This window comes from Mauremys reevesii, linkage group 6 (genome assembly GCF_016161935.1).
Source record: "Mauremys reevesii isolate NIE-2019 linkage group 6, ASM1616193v1, whole genome shotgun sequence".
NCBI lineage: Eukaryota > Metazoa > Chordata > Testudines > Geoemydidae > Mauremys > Mauremys reevesii.
In genome coordinates, this window is record NC_052628.1 from 56,089,269 (window position 1) to 56,105,914 (window position 16,646).

The window sequence follows — 16,646 nt, forward strand, 5'->3', positions numbered from 1 at the left end:
GGTTGATCGAATAGCTCTGTGTTGTAGCCCTATTCATTTTGGGAACTTTCTGTCATCCTTGTTTGTTCTGTTCAAAAGAATAATAGACAAACCAGTAGAATGTCAAATTTCTATGACTTTATTTCATTTAATGTATCTCATATACTGATATACATACATGTACAAATTATGTTACTGTATGTACATTTATGTGCATATGTTATATAAACATATAGGTTCTCTCACTCATAATGATTTTAGCTCATGTAGAGTTTAATGGTCTTCTGTTTTGGCAATTTAAACACAGTCTCAACATAGTTCAACAAAATCAAGAACAGTTTTTGGCAATTAATTTCTGCAGTCAATAGTATCCTCAAACTGGGCAACTCCCTTTGGAACTGGGAGCCACAACAGAAAAGACTGTGTGAGTGAAAGAGCAAGACAATTCATTAGACAATTCTGCAGCAGCTCAAAGTGGCGGGGGATGTCAGCCCCTGCTCCTGTGCTTCAATACTAATGAGAGTCATTGCATATTCATAACCCTAAATACAGTCGGCTTTTTATAAAAACTTTTGTCACCGAGGCTTCACGGCAAGTGCAAAGCATTGCACTCCTCATGTCGCCGCACTTCCGCCAAGTGAGTGCAAGAGCAAGATTGATTGTTTTGCAACGCAGCTTGACAGGGAACTAAGAGATACTGCCCCAAGGGTCCTGAAACTAAGCTTAGTTTGATTACAAGGCTCCAAGTAACCAAAGAAACAAAAGAGGAAAAAAGTGTTGTTGGGTTTGTTTTGGTTTGATTCGGGGTTTTTTTAAAAGATAAAGGAATGTGCCAAAGATATAGCTTTCTTTATTGAGTGTTCAGAGTAATTATCTGTGAGGAGTTTAAAAGAGTTCATATCAATTTTTATCATGGAGGAAGAAGAATGATAGACTCTAGCTAACTTGTTCCCATGTTGTAGGAACACTGCTGCATGTCTTAATAGATATGAATTTTTCTAAAACTGTATGAAGTTTCATGTCAATATCAATAGCAAAGATTAGTGAATTCAACCTGTCAGATATTAAAATCAGTTCTGCCAAGTGTTGTGCTACCCAGAATTCTCTTCTTGCAGGTTTCTTTTCATTTTCTTGGCAGTTTCCTTTTCTTTCCATAATTATTACTATTTTTATTATTCATTTTGAGAAACAACCCATCTACTGTGCTCGCAGTCAAATCCTGAGGGTCCACAGCACTCCTAACCTTTGACCTCTCAATACCTGTCTGCTGGGGCAGCTATTAGCATCCCTGGAGTCAAAAAAGGGAAACGTATGTTTCAGCACCCACTTTGAAAAAGCCTTGAGCATTTTCTCACTCGTAATGATATCTTCAGCTGGAATGCCAGCACATTTCTACATCTTTTTGACAGGCAAGCAGACTATAAAATATACATAAAATTAAATAAAGCAGGACATTAAAACAAAGATTTCAAAATCTGATTACATGCAGGGTTAGGGGGTTTTAAAAAAATTCCAAATGCAGGCACTCACGCAAAATATCTTCCTGGCTCCAGATGAATCATGGAATATTAGTGCTGAGGAGGTTTCTCACTAAATTGTTAAATATTTTAGTCATATGTATACAGACTTTGAAAATAGAGGAATCTTGTGGTTATGATTGATTGAGGTAACTGATTATCCACAGATATTTTAAGTGTTGAGACATTAAATTGTCAGCCATATCAGTTTGATTGCAGTAAAACATGAAAACATTGACTTTTGTCTAGTTAGAGAAATTTATTTTTCCCAGAATGACAATCCTTTAAGTAGAAACCAGGCAGCCTGCCAGCTCTCCATGTCATACATTGAAGTTTGCAATTGCAACCCATATTTTCAAATGTTTTTCAAGGTTCAATTAATGGTGCATAGGTCTTTTGCAAATAGTCTTGTAATAAACAGATTTCCAAACACTGCTTCAATCTTACTTAAGCCTTGTGTAGAATAGTATGTTTTCATTATGAATAAATGAACAGCATATATAACGGTTTGCATTCAAGGCATATAGGTAGTCAGAGCTCTTCACTTATGTAAAACATTTCTCTGAAAGAAACAGTAAACCTCTTTGGACTGCAGCTATATGAACAAGTTTGATTAATATGTTTTACAAGTCTGAAGTAAATGCTCATCATAACTGTCAGCAAGCTGACAGCTTTCAAAAAGAGCCTTTGTTCCCAGAATGAGTAATTTGTATGATCTTCTTTAAGATACCACATGCAGAATCTTAGAGGGGGAAGGTATTACATTCAAGTGAATTCCACTCAGAATGTGATTGCTGTTAAATCAGCTTTGTATTCTGGATCCTTGATATATACACACACTATTTGACAGAATAGCAAAAGGTTGGGGCTTTTTTTACTTGTTGTTGTTGCTCGTCAGTACACCTGTGCATTTCATTATATAGGTGTATTCATGGAGTTTTGTACCTCATTAGGAGAATCACAAATATTTGATGCCACATATAAGATTTTTTAAAATAAAATCCAGATACTGGGAAATTACATTAGATCATAATAATGATGTTTTTTGGTGAATGAGATCAGCTATTGAACAAGCTGGAAAACGAGGAGGAAACAGAAAGATGGACGGCTAAGTTAAATCTTGTGGAACACAGGAAATCATCTATTAAATGTTTTCTCAAATGTTATATATAGTAACTTGTGTAGGACCACTAGTGTAGGAATTGCCACAGTGGAGGAGACCACTGGACTGTCTAGTCTGATATTCTGCCTCCTGAGATAGCCACTGAGGTCCTTATGAAGGTGGAAAATGAGATAATCCACTACTGACCAGTTGTGATTGTACAGTGGTGTGGAAAATATTTCATTCCTGACCCCTGCAGGCAAACATATGACTGCCTACCTGAAGCTAATTAATGTGCCAAATTCTGCTTTTAGTTCTATGGATGTAAATGTGGAACACTATTCAGTCAAAAAAGTTACTCCAGTTTTATATCAATGCATGTGAGAGTAGTTACAGTTACAAAAGCTGTAGCTGTGCTGCCCTTTTACATCATAAAGTGTCCATTTGTCCTACATTATGGGATTGAGCAAAATGTGCCCTTCATATTTTAATGCCCTCTGAAGTATGCCCCAAATATTTTTTCTTTTATAGACTAAGAGCTTGATCTGAAGTCTATGAGAGCGTATCCACTAACATCAATGAGCTTTGAATCAGGCCCTAGCTGCTTATTTTTGCAGTGTGACATCATAAGCGAGTTAATCTCTGCCATGTCTCTCTTAAGGTGAGGTATTCAAAACTGGTTGTACTCTTACCACTGATGACATGCCACTGTTTGACATAACATCATGATCATATTTTCTCTCTTATTATCCTGTTTAGTGGATCCAAGTATCCAGTGTGTTGTTCTGAGGGGCATTTTGTTTTGTTTTTGTTGTGTGTTGTTTAAATCTGCTGTTGTGCACTAGGCAGATATTTGCAACAAGGTATCCATGATGTCTCCTAAGTCTTTATCATCAAATGTTCTTCCAACTCATGACCCCATCAATGTACACAAGAAATTTAGACTATAGTTCTATTACCTTGCATTTTCTCAACTTACATCTTCTGCTAAACTCCTCCAACTTGTTTAAATCCACCTGCACAAGGGGACCTTGTATAGAGCCCCATTGACTTCAATGGGGTTCCACGCAGGTATAGGAGACCATCCATGCAAAGCAGATTGCAAGATCAGAGCCTATATTTATAAGCAACTATACCAACTTGGGCCTTGTCTACACTGCCACTTTACAGCGCTGCAACTTTCTCGCTCAGAGGTGTGAAAAAACACAAGTTTCAGCGCTGTAAAGTGGCAGTGTAGACAGTGCACCAGCGCTGTGAGCTACTCCCCTCATGGAGGTGGTTTTTTTAAAGTGCTGGGAGAGCTCTCTCCCAGCGCTGGTGCTGAGACTACACAAGCCACGTTAAAGCGCTGCCACAGCAGCGTTTTAACATTGCTAGTGAAGACATCCATATCATTAGCCAACTTCATCAATTCACTATCAGCTTCCTCCTTCAAATCTTAATACTGATAAGGATATTAAAATTGGGAGGCATTGTCAATACAGAGGAGGAATATTATACAGAAAGTTCTGGAGAACCTTGAAGACTAGAGTGATAAAAATGGGATGAAATTCAGTAGTACAGAATGCAAGGTCATGAACTTAGGGTCGAATAATAAAAAAATCTGCTTCAAGCTGGGGGAACCTCATCACTTGGAAGCAACTGAGGAGAAGAGAGACCTAGGTGTGTGGATCATTCACAGGATGACTATGAGGTACCTTGTGATGCAGCTGTGAAAAAGACAAATGCAATCGTAGGACATATCAGGTGAGGGATTTCCAATAGAAAGAGAGATGTATTAATACCATTGTACAAGGCACTGGTAAGACCTCATTTGGCATACTGGATTCAATTCTGTTCACCCATGTTCAAGAAAGATGAATTCAAACTGGAATAAGTGCAGAGAAGAGCTGCTACTAGCATGATCAAGGGAATGGAGGGCCTATTTTATGAGAGGAACTGGAAGAGCTTGCCTTGTTTATTCTAACAAAAAGAAGGCTGAGTGGGGATAGGATTGCCCTCTACAAATACATCAGGGAGGTAAATACCAGGGAGGGTAAAGAGCTATTTAAGTTAAAGGACAATGTTAGCACAAGAACAAATGGGTATAAACTGGCCATGAACAAATTCAGGATGGAAATTAGAAGGTTTCTAACCATCAGAGGGGTGTGGTTCTGGAACAACCTCCCAATAGCAGTTGTGGGGAACAAACAACTTAATTAGTTTTAAGAGAGAGATGGACAAATTTGATTGCAATTGTATGACAAGGATGCTTGCAATGGTAGAAGGCATGGCTCAGCAGTCCTGAGGCTCACTTTCAGGGTTTCAGCCAGCCACCTGCAGGGATCAGGAAGGGATTTTTTTTCTCCCCAACATCTTCAGATTTGGGTTTTTTTTATTTCCTTCCTCTGAAGCATCAGGGATGGCCACAGCTGGCAATGGGACACTGGGGCACGTGGGCCAGGGCTCTGAGGTGGCACTGAGCATTCTGTCTCTCAGATGCTTGGCTGGCTGGCTCTTGCTCACTTTCTCAGGGTCTAATTGATATGTGTGGTTGGGAAGGTGTTTTCCCCCAGGCCATATTTGCAGTGACCTTTGGGTTTTTTCCCCTTCCCCTACAGTGTGTGGGTGTGAGTCACTTGCCAGGATTATCTGGGTACATCTCACTTAATCATCTCCCTTCCGTAGCGGGGGCCTCAAGCACTGGTCCACCTTGGTCTCTCCTGTTCTCTGCCTGTGGGACATAATAGTCCAATGTCCTGTGGGCTGTAACACTTTTCTTTAATTTTGGTGGTTGGGTTTATTGTGCGGGTGCTGGGTGGTGTTGGTGGCCTGTGATATGCAGGAGATCAGACTAGATGATCTGGTGGTCCTTCGGGCCTTAAAATCTATGACTCTATTAAATAACACTGTTGATCAGTGTATATACACCCTCTATTAACTTCTGTTCACTCTGAGAGAAACGATTCACTACAAATCTTTGTCTCCTTTTTATTTAAAAAAAAATGTTACCTTATGGTAACTCATCAGGAAGAAGATGGGGGTTTTGTGGGGTGTGCAAGGTAGGAATACATTGCATCTTCTCATCAATATCTCCACTACTTCATACTTCATTTTCTTCAGAACTCTTAGATGAAATTGTCTAATCCTGGTTATTTACTAAAACTGAGTTTCTCAAATTAGCTTTCTCCTAACATGCCAGTCTGTTGAGGCCACATTCTTATTTCCTGTGAAAAGTGACCTTAGAATAGAAGTTAGAGGAAGTTTAGACAAGAGGTAGAAAAGTCATGAAGGGGCTGGAGAGATGGAAACTAGGAAAGATTAAATTATAAGTACGTGTAAGGTGGCTGACAACTAAAAAAATACATGATAAAAATCTACGAACATTTGAAGGGTTTAACATTACACAGGGAAACAAGTTAATTGGAGTCATTGCCATTAAAATATCAACCCTGAGATATCTATACTAACAACAGAAAATAAAATATTAATGTATAACTGCTAGAGAATGTTGACATTGTACGACAGTAAAAGGTGGTAATGGAATGAAATTAAGGATCAGAAAGTGGAAGCTGAATGTTTAGAAATATTTCTTGACAATATAATGTATTGGACTGTGGAATAGTCTCCCAAGTTTATTGGTGGAATCCCCATCAGTTTAGGATGTTTAAATCTATACTGGAAAAAAAAACTCCAGTAAATAAATGGAACTGGATTGATAGGGAGATAAACTGTGACCTAATAAGTCTATTTAATTTCTAATTTCTCTGATTCTATGAATTTCCCTACCACTCTCTAGAATAAAGACTAATGGGAAATAAATGAATATATAAATTCTCTGTTAATTTATCCTCCTCCTTAATTACTCCCTGACCCTCAGGCATTCTAGAGGGTTTGCTGTTCATATTTGCAGTCTTCCTGCTTCTGATCTATTTAATATTATTTTTTAGAGATCTCCAGCTATTTTTAATTCTTATAGCTTGTTTGCCCTTTTTATTCTTAACTTGCATTTTACCTTTCATTGTGTGCATTCCAATCTATATATGTTGTTCTAGCCAGATTTCTATTCAGTAAAGTTTTTTGAGCCCTAAGAAACTACCATAATCAATTTCTTCATTGAACCAGGACAGTATGACTCTCCTCATCTGCACCTTTTTCTTTTTGAGCAGTAGTCCGTGACACATGATCATATATTCCTCAATACAATGGGTTTGATTCATGACTCAGCTGGGTTTGTAGGGGTTCACCAGTAGAGTGACTCTTCCTGAAAGAGGAAGGTTTTAAACTCTGCCAGGTATTCCATAAGCATTGCATCAGCTAAAGCTGCTTGAAGGATGCATTGAATCAGCTAATCATATGGCTACCCAGGCTGGAACCCCCCTGTCAGTGCTTTCCATTATCTGGCCTACAGCAAGTGGCTTCTATCACTGCAGTTTCCCCCATTCCTTCCAAGTGAACTTTACATTTCCAGGGACCTAAAACCCAGGTTCTCCCAGTTGAACCAAAGACTGAATCAACACAGGCTGCAAAGTGGCCCAACAATTGAGGGATGCTGATGGCTGCAACTGGGGAAGATGATCTGACTGGTGCCAGGGCATTTACCTGTTCCAAATTCCTGTGCCATAGGGTAAGTCAGAATTGCCAGGTAGGTAATTTTCCCTTCTTAAATGGCCACATGGCTGTTTCTATGATGTCCAACATTTGTACTTGCCCTTCTTTGTGCTAGTGCCCATTCTCCTCATAGTTATGAAATGTTCCTTTCTAAAGTAATCATCAGTGAATTCCCCCCAACCCCCAGTAATTCTGTTGTGGCAGCTAACTTAATTTTGTAGTGCACTGTTATCCAGAGTGGGTATTCATCCGATGAAGTGGGTATTCACCCACGAAAGCTCATGCTGCCAAACGTCTGTTAGTCTATAAGGTGCCACAGGATTCTTTGCTGCTTTTGTTATCCAGAGAAGCACTTACTTTCATCTCCTAAAATATAGCATGATCTACTGACTTAAGAAGGTATTTCTGGAGCAACCATTTCCACAATGTCGAATTCAAGAGTCACCTCCACTTTTGTAGGTTCAAAAACAAGGTGCCAGCAAATCAGAAGTAAGGAATGTATTTGCCTAGTTGGTATCTCCGCAAATGTATAAACTCCTTAAACTACTTACCACTATTCACTCACCCTGCCCTACTAATCCTCACTGGCTTCCCGGTACTATGAGTCATGATGATGGCCTCACCATTTACTCACGAAAACGTCCGCAGTAAATCCCAGAAAGCAATCGGAATTCATGCAGTCACTCACAGGTTCTGATTTTAGACCAGTGTTCTCAGAGTCAATCACTCCTCTTGCTACATATCCTTTCAATATACTTTTCAATTTGATCTATCTTGCGTGGAGTAGGGTTGTAGGTGACCTGATTCAGATATCTGGCATTGTTTATGTTAACATTCATTAGGTTATCTGGGACATGCTGAAACAAAGTTTCTGGCTAAATTTTGGGCTGTCTCAAGTGCAGAGCTAGCTCTGAGGAGTCATTTGTCATGTTATAAATGAGGGAAATTTCAGGTGCCTCCTTGATTTCAATGTTTGCTCAAATAAAATAGTTATTTAAATAAAGCTGAAATAAGACTATTTCCAATTGCCCAAAAGAAGACATAGTGACAAGTGTTATGCTTGATTTAGCCTTTGTGTTTCTCTTTCACTTTGCTTAAAAACTGAACAGTTGGATGAAAGATACATCTAAGTGAGATGAAATGACTAAAAACAATTCCATTATATAACTGTTGTAATAATACCAAGTAGACTGACTGTAAGCCATAAGCTGTATTTCCTCAATTCTGCTCTATTCTCTTATCTTGTATAACTGATGGTCTCTTTCACTGTTCATGTAAGGGAATAACTGTTACTGACAACAGTTTCCTCTATCTGAAGTAAAATAATAAGTAACTAAATACTGCTGTGAAAAGTTTAATCACCACAGAGTGAGGTTCAAAATGTCACCCTCGGACCAAACCACATTTTGATCAATATTCTAAAAGACTTTTCCTACCAGTCTCTTGGTTCGTAGTGACACACCACGGTAGTTAAAGGGGCATTGTCCTCAGTTTTCACAACACAATGGTAATGCTCATGCTATTGTTAGAAGTACTAATATCTACATCAATATTTGCATCTGTTAGTCTAGATGTAGCCTAAAAGGTTCACATTTTTTGCTGGAAACACACTAGTTTTGCACTTAATTTACTTTAAAATTGTTTTTTTTCCCCCAGAGGAACATTGATTTACTAAAACTTCCAACTATTTTAGGGCAAGAAACAGTAAAGTCAGTGGCTTTGGATTTTTATTTAATTATTTGGGGCTAGACTGTGCCAAGAGGGTTGTTACAAGGAGGAGGAAGAAAAAAAAATTTCTTAACCTCTGAGGCTAGGACAAGAAACAATCGGCTTAAACTGCAGCAAGGGAGGTTAGGGTCGGACATTAGGAAAAACTTCCTGTCAGGATGGTTAAGCACTGGAATAAATTGCCTGGGGAGGTTGTGGAATCTCCATCATTGGAGATTTTTAAGAGCAGATTAGACAAACACCCATCAGGGATGGTCTAGATAATACTTAGTCCTTCCATGAGTGCAGGGGACTGGACTAGATGACCTCTTGAGGTCCCTTCCAGTCCTATGATTCTATGATTTATATGCTGCCCAAGGTAATAAGTGAAGCAGAGGTGCACCACCCCAACGAGAGGCTTGGGAGGCATTCTGAATGCCGCTTGGGGCTTTGGGCTTGTTGCACAGGATTGGAGTAATTTGCAACAGTCCTTTATGGGCAGCTTCACTGGCTGGGGTGTGGGGAGGAGCAGCCATGGCTCCACCTACTCTGCCCACTGTGCTGCTGTGGGGAACATCTGGCCTACCACAACTATACTCTCCAGGGCTCTGATCCAGATAACCTTAATCTAGGTTGTGCAAATGCAACGAATTCTTACTACCTCCTAATTCTTTGGGTATGTTAGCTCTAGGTACTATCTAGCCCTGTATGACAAAAATGATCCATGTTAATCCAGCATATACTACTAAGAACAAAACTAGAAGTCCATTGTAGGCGATACCCATTATTAAACTAAACTGAAAAAATATACAGTCATTTTCATACTGGAGAGTGGTTCTCAAAGGCTTTTTGTCTACTTATTTAGTGAGGGTCATAGGGGAGGGGGATAATTGTATTTTAATTTTGAAATGAAAATATCATCCTGTAACTTCAAAATGAAGAATTAATTATATTTTCTTTTTTGAATAAAAAAATTAAACAAATGATCTAGTTCAATTATAAAATAGTTTTCTGTGTATCCCATATTCAGTGATTTTTATACCCCAAATTTCACAAGAATATTCACAAAATTACTAAGAAAACAAAGCAGCCTAACTGACTAGACAAAAAACACTCTGTTCAAGTAATATTAGACTGATACAAACCCACAAAAGAGGAAGGTCAGAAAGCCAAGATGACATTCTGTCTTTAACTCATGCTGTTGTGTCTAGTTTTTGAATGTTTGTTGAAACTTTTGGAATGAGACTGTTCTAAAATCATGTCCAAAGAAGAAGAAAAATCCCTTCCTTCTATAATTGTTTTACAAGCTAGAGAATTACAGCACCGGGTTTTAAATCATACTTACAAAACCAAAAAATACAAAATAAACCTGAGGAGCAAATATTGATACATAAAAATTACATTTGTTTATTTTGCAATCTCTCTTTAAACATTTATATTATTTTTTTCTCTAGTGCCTCTCGAGATTTCATTATTTGCTCCAGAAAATCAGACAATTTCCACTCTCAGCATTCCTCTATGACATTTTCCTTCAGTCCTGGCACAAGCAAAACTTCCACTAAAACATAAGGCCATATTTTCATAGGTTTTCCCTTTTGTTGTCATACATAGTACATTGGCATACCCAATCAGGTAGATAGGCCACACTTCAATGACCTGACTCACATGAGCAATTAGCTATTAACGGGTATAACTGTGTTTTGAGTGCGTGCTAATGGGGTATGTTCAAATTTAACTTGTGCAAAAAAGGCATTTGAAAAGGATATTCTATATGAATGTTATTTTTTTCCAGGTAGTTCTAAAAAATTGGTCACTATTACCCAACAAAATGCTACTATGCAAATAGTGAGCACTATTTTATAATGATTCCTCAAGCAAAACTACTTCAGTGGGACTTTCTGTAAAAAGACTGCAGGATTGAGACCAGAGTTTTACTCCATTATTCATATAAAACACATTCTGAAGGGTGTTGTGCCTATGGGTCTGAGGCATTTATGTATCCTTTTACTTTATTTCATTTTATTTTTATTTTGTTTTTAGCAACTGTGGGAACTACAGATGTAGCACTAGCCCAAATATTTAACTATTATTCTCGTGTCCTTTCATTTGGATGCTAAAGATTTATGCTTTAACATCTGCCTGAAAATCAGTCAAACCCAACCTCTTTAGCAGAATGTTTAGCCTACTGCAGAAGCCTAAAACATGGGGGTATTTAAAAAAAAATCAAAGTCCTGTTCTGCAATAGCAAGTTACAGACTTGTAAGTGAGCTCTTTGCCACACACACTCCACAATTCCCAAATCTCAGCCCCATCAAAAGGAATATATTCAGTGCGCATTTCTTCCAAACTAGGGAGTTATTAATTTCCTTTTATGGCCACACATGGAGGAATGGGCAGTCACACAGTTTGGCAGTGTTTGATTTGCAAGAAAGAAAAATAGGTTGGTTTCATCAGATCGTCCCCTATTCCTTTTGTTGTGTTGGAGGGACTCCCCCATCACTAGTTGGAAAATCCTTTGGCCATCCTTCTAATCAGTAAATTTTGGTGGGACAGGAACGTGTATTAATTCCAATTAGGAGACTTTTCTTCATCTCCCTGCCTGATTTCTCGAATGCACCAAGGAGAGCATAGTAACTGTGGGCTAATATGCTTAGTCACCAAAAAGATACATAGGTTACTATGTACAGAACAGTGATCAAACTAGGTGGCACCCAAGCATGCGCTCATGTGACTGGCACTCTGTGACTGGCAAGGAGATAAAACTATCCCTTCCATATAGGAGGTCTCTTTCATGGATGCAGAGCCCAGGAAAACCATAGAATCTTTCCAGATCATCAGCCACAGAGTTTCAATCCATCTAATGTGTTTTTATCAATACAATTAAATTTAAAGATGAACTTTAAGTATACAAAATCCAAAAACAAATAGCTCCAGTTTCCAGAAGGGTCAGCCTGCTGCTCCATGCCCTGTCACAGGGCTTGATGGTGACTCAGCAGGTTAAACCTACAATACTGAATGTCCTGAAAGATAATCTTCACCAAGAAACAAGCAAGACATTTTCTGTTGAAGTCCTACAACTTTACAGTGTTTACTCCTTGAATATCTACCACATCACATCTATCTGGCACCTTGCAAGACATGACCAAAGATGTTTTGGTTTTATCTTATTTTTGAGAAGCTTTATGTAATATTGTTTTCACATTATATATGGGTTTGGGAGGAGGTACTGTTGTGATCTTTTAACTTGGTTTTCCTGCTCTGGGTTTACTGACTATTTTGCTGGATGTTATAATTGACCTCATTTGGTTAATCATTGTAATTTTTTCTGTTAAATATATGTGTCTCAAATAAATACATTGTTCTAAATTATTATTAATTGTCATATAGTTAAAAATATTGTTTTATTTGGGGAATGCCATTTTTCTCAAAAAATTCAGAGATGATTCATCACACTTTGCTTTGTTTACATACTGTAACTTAGGAAGTTAAGCAATAAGATTCAATAGAATTGCCATTATTTTAATCAACTGAAGCCAAAAACTTTAATGAACCGGTAAATGCAGCTCTTGCATCATAGCCACACACTATAGAACACCTTATAGCAATTACATGAGCTGTTCAATTGCAATAACAATATACAAAATTAATCAGCAACAAACTTTAATAATATCAGATCAAATACTGAGGTTATTAACTCACTTTTTACTCAGTTCTCACTCAGATAAACATCCACTGTAGTAATTTTAAAGACTAAGTAAAGACTTTTGGATTTGGCCCAGTGCTAATAGATTTATTCTGAGCTGTCTTCTCTGCTGTTAGACACTATATGATGCCATCGTTAGTTAATCAGAATGTTTGCTTTAATTCCATTATTTTATAACTGAAGTTTGAAGACATTTCCTATGATGACAGATATTTTACTAGTTTAATCTCATAATAGGTATTAAATACAACTGTACAATAAAGATTACCACACTGAATGGTTTTAATTAATTTAGAATTAATCTGATGAAAAATTATATTTACTACTTTTTCAATAAGACTATGCATTTATGAGGAGGGAAAAATTAACTTAATACATAAGGCTAAATCCTAAGGTCCTTATTCAGGAAAAACTGCTGCTGAAAGATAATTTTGCCTGAGTAAGGAGTGAGTAAGGACTGCAGGGTTTGACTCACAGAGACTAATTTGCCACTGAACAAAGAATAATGGAAGCAAACAAAGGTGTTCTTTCCTCCCAGTATGACAGTTATTTTTCTACATTATGATTTTCTACGTTGAGTCAGCGTATCAAAATGATACTGTTTATAGGACATCAGTAACACATTTGCTCAGCCCCATCCCATGTAAAAAGTAAGCCCTTGGGCACAGCACTGAATGATTTATTTTAAAAATATACTCCAGAGACTGTGAATTAGACAGCTTGTAACATAGCTACCATGGCCATAAAGAAGCATTCTTGCACCTGATTCAAAGAGAGAGAAATTTGTGATTTTGACTCCAGAATTATCCCAATATGTATTATTCAAGCTGTATACATTTAAATAAAAGCTAAAAAGTACCAATGAAGTATCTCAGAGCTGAGAGGCATTGAATGTATGATGCAACTGTGACGCTGGCAGACCAGGTGCCAGCTCATGCCAAGCCCCCAGGCCTCACTGAACAGCAACACATGCAACCAACCTGTGTATTAGTATTGTTAAGATAGTTATTGGACTTATGTGGTTTCAGATTGGGGTACACGTATCCCTTGTCAAGGGGCATGCAAGAAAAATACTGTAATGGCAGACAATGCATCATGTTATCCCTTACAGACCTTCTTTTCTGTTTTCATAGGTATATTATGAACCTATCTCAAATAGGAGCATGTGATTCACTACATTATTTGGAAAGAGGTATGCAGCCTAAAAATTTAAAAATCACTGACATATCAGTGTGTATAGTGTTTAGACTTTACAAAATGCTTGTAAGTTGCTGCCTGCATTAATCTCATTTGTGACCGCTATATCCCATGCTATAAGGTAATACGTAAGTGCACTATAACTGTGCTCTATAAAATGCTGGTTCTGAAACTATGCAATTCACCGAACAGGAAAAAAACTTCACCTAATGCAAAATGCTGGTTTGCTACAGAAGGAGTTATTGCCTGCCCATCAGTAAGGATTATTGAATCCAAATGGGCCATTATGAAACAGACTTTGTTGATTGTTCCCACACAGCCCTGAAGAGGGTACAGTGCCCAAGCCTTCATCCTATCACAGCTTGAACACTGGGGGAAGGGAATAAAAATGCCTGTTAAGGAGAATTTTTTATTCCTATGCTGGTTGAACTCTGAGGGGCAAAGATTTCTAAGCATAAGCGAGGAATCCCCAACTGTTTAGCTTGGGTTAGTAATAAAAGACATATAATGTTTGCTTGTTATAGAAGTTTCTATTATCATTTGGAATTTAAGACGTAACTCATTTATGTGTGTATGTTACCTGCTTTAACCTTGTAAATAACTCAATTCTTTTACCTAGTTAATCAACTTTTAGGTAGCTTGCTACAGGATTGGCTACAAGTGTTGTCTTCGGTGAGACAGCTAGGTTCAGTTGAACCTGGAATAAGTGACTGATCCTTTAGGACTGGGAGTAACCTGAATATTGTTTTGATTTTCGATGGAAGGAACCACCTACCAGAGAGCCAAGTTTGCCTGGGATCGAAATGCCCAAGGGAACTGTCAGTGACTCCATGTTAAGGCTGTATAGTACCTAAAGAATTTACACTCTTTTACTTGCTTGGTGAGTTCTTATAGAATTCACCATCAGTTTGGGGTTGGTGCTCTGCTTCTTAACAGTTTGCCCTAAAGTTGGCATTCTCGCTCTTGAATCACTCTAGACAGCATGACAGCAACTATGCCAGCAGAGTTCACGCTCTGAAGGCCCCAAAGACACGTGTTTAAATGGAAACCCCAAATTCATACAAAGCCAGTGGTCTACCCCATTCTCTGTTAAACCTAACACAGACTTTTGTTTGGAGGAATTTTAATGTATGAAGTCACTGGTAACTGAAACTATCACTCTGACAGCTTGGTTGTGACAGAACAAGTAAATTAGAGATTTTACAAGTAAAGGATGGACCAAATTCAGCCATGGTCATTAAAGTCCATTGACTTTATAGTATGCCGCGTGTCACTTACCCTGTAAAACATGTTGGGCCCAATTTTCTATCGCCCTTCACTTTGTGTAGTTATTTACACCAGTGCAATGTGGATATCAAACAGTACCAAATCAGTATTATGGTTTGTATACCCATTTTACATTAATATGAATGATTATACAAGGCACAGAGCAATAGAAATTAGGCCCACTGAACTTACTACAATATCCAGGGGAAAAAAATCATGATTTTGTGGAGCTCCAAGGTAAGTATGTTTTTCATAACTTAAAATGTTCTGAGTCAGGCAAATATAATACAAAAGGTCCAAGAGAAAAATAGACAACACAGATTAAAAACATATGGAAGAATTGAGAAAGATGTTAAAATGTGGTTTCTACAAATCAGAGCTGTAGCAAAATTTTTCTTCTTGCTATTTGGTTCAGGGTTTCCTAGCATATCCTTGCTCCAGCATTTCTTCCAAAACTGCTGCACTATCCCACTCTTTCTAACACCAGCTACAAAAAGTTTCACTCTTGTTATCTCTCATACAACTCTTTCTCAAGGCAAAGGAGGACGATGAATGGGCAGGTAGCCAAAACCAATACTGGTAGGGTTCAACAGTGTGACTGACTTTTCTCAAGTTAGCAACCAAGGCTTACACTGGGCTGAGCATGGAAAGGTGTGCATTTCATAGACACAATCCAAAGAACCAGGAACAGCAAGTCCGGGGATTAATATACTCTCCTAATTCAGATAATGGTTGGACCTATGAGAGTGGCTCTGACCGTTTTCTCTTTCATTCATTATGTTTGACGTTCTGGAGCTTGAGATTTGTTGATGTACAAAAGGATCCTGTGGCAAGGGGTGGAGAGGATCAGGCTTCCCCAAGACTCAAAATGAAATTAAGTGATATCTCATTTAACCTTGTTTATGTGTTGGCATGTCTTATTGTGATGTAGCCTGTTATGACATAGTGAAAGGAACCTTATGTACAAGAGTGGGTGTTTAACCCATTGCATCATAAACATATTTTTCATTGAGCATGCGTTAATATAGTATGGCCCAGATCCTCTGCTGCCCAAAGGTCAGCTTGGTGCAGCAGAGAAGCAGATATGGCCTCCTGGCTCTCAGACCAGATTCTTGCTGAGGGCTTCTCTAACCTACCCCAGTTAGCACTGGTCTCCAAGAGAACATATACCAGCTGGGGATTGCCAGGGCACATGATCTACCAGCCCCCTCAACACACCCTACCCACAACATGCAAGAAGGAAGAGGATGTCACAAAAGCGGAGTATGCCAGGTCTGCACCAGCTGATAGCATCCCCCTATTAGGAATGAGGACCCACGGGTAACCTGTTTATCTGCTCGCTTAACCCCTAGGCAGTCTAACAAGTGCAGTTGGGCCCCAGCTGAGCCACCTGATTGGCCAGACCACCCAATTGGCTGAGGAAATCTGCAGACCTCCTCTTACGATGAGCAGCGGCAGCCAGGTGGTGGTTGCTCAAAGCATTTGCCCATGGCTGTATTAGCTCCTGTGCCTGATTGTTTCCACCCCCACTCCAGGTAACCCAGCTCTGACCCTTGGCTCTGGTTTCTAGCCACTGACTGATGCT

At 38.6% G+C, this 16,646-nt stretch overlaps 1 long non-coding RNA gene across 2 annotated transcripts in view; it reads left to right on the forward strand.

Annotated features, from left to right (window-relative positions):
- The first annotated feature begins 16,042 nt into the window (after positions 1–16,042).
- The window catches only part of LOC120408642, a 50,121-nt gene continuing 49,517 nt past the window's right edge, over positions 16,043–16,646 (forward strand). Inside the window, exon 1 of one of the 2 annotated variants that reach the window (XR_005600839.1) lies at positions 16,043–16,333. This is a non-coding gene — a long non-coding RNA (uncharacterized LOC120408642). The remainder of the gene's footprint in view (positions 16,334–16,646) is intronic. The other variant, XR_005600840.1, reaches the window with a different exon arrangement.